Source organism: Procambarus clarkii, unplaced genomic scaffold (genome assembly GCF_040958095.1).
Source record: "Procambarus clarkii isolate CNS0578487 unplaced genomic scaffold, FALCON_Pclarkii_2.0 HiC_scaffold_101, whole genome shotgun sequence".
Classification (NCBI taxonomy): domain Eukaryota; kingdom Metazoa; phylum Arthropoda; class Malacostraca; order Decapoda; family Cambaridae; genus Procambarus; species Procambarus clarkii.
In genome coordinates, this window is record NW_027189134.1 from 3,818,664 (window position 1) to 3,823,491 (window position 4,828).

The window sequence follows — 4,828 nt, forward strand, 5'->3', positions numbered from 1 at the left end:
TGATAAAAATCAATGTGTTTTCATTACAATTAACTAAAATGTTCCTGATTTTCCGTTTATATTACCGAGGGAATATGTACACGTAAAACCGCTCTAATCCGGCTGAAACGTCGATATATGCAATAAAAACCGAACTTCTCCCCTTTTCAATATCTTACTCAGTATTTTTCCGAGAAACAAATAGATGATTGAAAATGAAGTATATAAGGTTATTCTCTAATCAATTATGTGTTTGCATAATTTTTATCGTATATATATGAATTAATACCTATAGACTGAAAATTCACAAAAACGTGGAAAACGGCAAAGTATTGCCTAATTCGATGATATTTTGTTTAAGTCACATAAAGGAAAAGGGGATGATAAACGTCAAAATATTGCTAAATTCGATGATTTTTCGTACGAAACAAAATGCAAGAAAACTAACTTAAAATGCAATATTATGCGAAATTCTGAGATTTGAAGGCCAAATCACATATCGTGATACTACATGAAATAGAATCGAAATATTGGTAAAAATGAATATATTTACGTAGTATCAAACTACATGAAAAACGTGAAAAAAGTCACCCGTTAACCATATTTGAGGATTTTAACTTCAAATCATAGAGCGAGGTTTCGTATTATTTAGATCCAAGAAAAGACAAATGACAATGTTGTTTCCAATACAAATGATAAAAATCAATGTGTTTTCATTACAATTAACTAAAATGTTCCTGATTTTCCGTTTATATTACCGAGGGAATATGTACACGTAAAACCGCTCTAATCCGGCTGAAACGTCGATATATGCAATAAAAACCGAACTTCTCCCCTTTTCAATATCTTACTTAGTATTTTACCGAGAAACAAATAGATGATTGAAAATGAAGTATTTAAGGTTATTCTCTAATCAATTATGTGTTTGCATAATTTTTATCGTATATATATGAATTAATACCTATAGACTGAAAATTCACAAAAACGTGGAAAACGGCAAAATATTGCCTAATTCGATGATATTTTGTTTAAGTCACATAAAGGAAAAGGGGATGATAAACGTCAAAATATTGCTAAATTCGATGATTTTTCGTACGAAATAAAATGCAAGAAAACTTGCTTAAAATGCAATATTATGCGAAATTCTGAGATTTGAAGGCCAAATCACATATCGTGATACTACATGAAATAGAATCGAAATATTGGTAAAAATGAATATATTTACGTAGTATCAAACTACATGAAAAACGTGAAAAAAGTCACCCGTTAACCATATTTGAGGATTTTAACTTCAAATCATAGAGCGAGGTTTCGTATTATTTAGATCCAAGAAAAGACAAATGACAATGTTGTTTCCAATACAAATGATAAAAATCAATGTTTTTTCATTACAATTAACTAAAATGTTCCTTATTTTCTGTTTATATTACCGAGGGAAGATGTACACGTAAAACCGCTCTAATCCGGCTGAAACGTCGATATATGCAATAAAAACAGAACTTCTCCCCTTTTCAATATCTTACTCAGTATTTTAACGAGAAACAAATAGTTGATTGAAAATGAAGTATTTAAGGTTATTATCTAATCAATTATGTGTTTGCATCATTTTTATCGTATATATAATGAATTAATACCTATAGACTGAAAATTCACAAAAACGTGGAAAAACGGCAAAATATTGCGTAATTCGATGATATTTTGTTTAAATCAAATAAAGGAAAAGGGGATGATAAACGTCAAAATATTGCTAAATTCGATGATTTTTCGTACGAAACAAAATGCAAGAAAACTTGCTTAAAAAGCAATATTATGCGAAATTCTGAGATTTGAAGGCCAAATCAAATATCGTGATACTACATGAAATAGAATCGAAATATTGGTAAAAATGAATATATTTATATCAAACTACATGAAAAACGTGAAAAAAGTCACCATTTAACCATATTTGAGGATTTTAACTTCAAATCATAGAGCGAGGTTTCGTATTATTTAGATCCAAGAAAAGACATATGACAATGTTGTTTCCAATACAAATGATAAAAATCAATGTGTTTTCATTACAATTAACTAAAATGTTCCTGATTTTCTGTTTATATTACCGAGGGAAGATGTACACGAAAATCGCTCTATTCCGGCTGAAACGTCGATATATGCAATAAAAACAGAACTTCTCCCCTTTTCAATATCTTACTCAGTATTTTAACGAGAAACAAATAGATGATTTAAAATGAAGTATTTAAGGTTATTATCAATTATGTGTTTGCATAATTTTTGTCGTATATATATGAATTAATACCCATAGACTGAAAATTCACAAAAACGTGGAAAACGGCAAAATATTGCCTAATTCGATGATATTTTGTTTAAGTCGCATAAAGGAAAAGGGGAAGATAAACGTCAAAATATTGCTAAATTCGATGATTTTTCGTACAAAACAAAATGCAAGAAAACTTGCTTAAAATGAAATATTATGCGAAATTCTGAGATTTGAAGGCCAAATCACATATCGTGATACTACATGAAATAGAATCGAAATATTGGTAAAAATGAATATATTTACGTAGTATCAAACTACATGAAAAACGTGAAAAAAGTCACTATTTAACCATATTTGAGGATTTTATCTTCAAATCATAGAGAGAGGTTTCGTATTATTTAGATCCAAGAAAAGACTTATGACAATGCTGTTTCCAATACAAATGATAAAAATCAATGTGTTTTCATTAGAATTAACTAAAATGTTCCTGATTTTCCGTTTATATTACCGATGGAAGATGTACACGAAAATCGCTCTATTCCGGCTGAAACGTCGATATATGCAATAAAAACCGAACTTCTCCCCTTTTCTATATTTTACTCAGTATTTTAACGAGAAACAAATAGATGATTGAAAATGAAGTATTTAAGGTTATTATCTAATTAATTATAGGTTTGCATCATTTTTATCGTATATATATGAATATATACGATAAAAATAGTCTAAACCCATAGACTTAAAATTCACAAAAACGTGGAAAACGGCAAAATATTGCCTAATTCGATGATATTTTGTTTAAGTCACATAAAGGAAAAGGGGATGATAAACGTCAAAATATTGCTAAATTCGATGATTGTTCGTACGAAACAAAAGGCAAGAAAACTTGCTTAAAATGCAATATTATGCGAAATTCTGAGATTTGAAGGCCAAATCACATATCGTGATACTACATGAAATAGAATCGAAATATTGGTAAAAATGAATATATTTACGTAGTATCAAACTACATGAAAAACGTGAAAAAAGTCACCATTTAACCATATTTGAGGATTTTAACTTCAAATCATAGAGCGAGGTTTCGTATTATTTAGATCCAAGAAAAGACATATGACAATGTTGTTTCCAATACAAATGATAAAAATCAATGTGTTTTCATTACAATTAACTAAAATGTTCCTGATTTTCTGTTTATATTACCGAGGGAAGATGTACACGAAAATCGCTCTATTCCGGCTGAAACGTCGATATATGCAATAAAAACAGAACTTCTCCCCTTTTCAATATCTTACTCAGTATTTTAACGAAAAACAAATAGATGATTGAAAATGAAGTATTTAAGGTTATTATCAATTGTGTTTGCATAATTTTTGTCGTATATATATGAATTAATACCCATAGACTGAAAATTCACAAAAACGTGGAAAACGGCAAAATATTGCCTAATTCGATGATATTTTGTTTAAGTCGCATAAAGGAAAAGGGGAAGATAAACGTCAAAATATTGCTAAATTCGATGATTTTTCGTACAAAACAAAATGCAAGAAAACTTGCTTAAAATGAAATATTATGCGAAATTCTGAGATTTGAAGGCCAAATCACATATCGTGATACTACATGAAATAGAATCGAAATATTGGTAAAAATGAATATATTTACGTAGTATCAAACTACATGAAAAACGTGAAAAAAGTCACTATTTAACCATATTTGAGGATTTTATCTTCAAATCATAGAGAGAGGTTTCGTATTATTTAGATCCAAGAAAAGACTTATGACAATGCTGTTTCCAATACAAATGATAAAAATCAATGTGTTTTCATTAGAATTAACTAAAATGTTCCTGATTTTCCGTTTATATTACCGATGGAAGATGTACACGAAAATCGCTCTATTCCGGCTGAAACGTCGATATATGCAATAAAAACCGAACTTCTCCCCTTTTCTATATTTTACTCAGTATTTTAACGAGAAACAAATAGATGATTGAAAATGAAGTATTTAAGGTTATTATCTAATTAATTATAGGTTTGCATCATTTTTATCGTATATATATGAATATATACGATAAAAATAGTCTAAACCCATAGACTTAAAATTCACAAAAACGTGGAAAACGGCAAAATATTGCCTAATTCGATGATATTTTGTTTAAGTCACATAAAGGAAAAGGGGATGATAAACGTCAAAATATTGCTAAATTCGATGATTGTTCGTACGAAACAAAAGGCAAGAAAACTTGCTTAAAATGCAATATTATGCGAAATTCTGAGATTTGAAGGCCAAATCACATATCGTGATACTACATGAAATAGAATCGAAATATTGGTAAAAATGAATATATTTACGTAGTATCAAACTACATGAAAAACGTGAAAAAAGTCACCATTTAACCATATTTGAGGATTTTAACTTCAAATCATAGAGCGAGGTTTCGTATTATTTAGATCCAAGAAAAGACATATGACAATGTTGTTTCCAATACAAATGATAAAAATCAATGTGTTTTCATTACAATTAACTAAAATGTTCCTGATTTTCCGTTTATATTACCGAGGGAATATGTACACGTAAAACCGCTCTAATCCGGCTGAA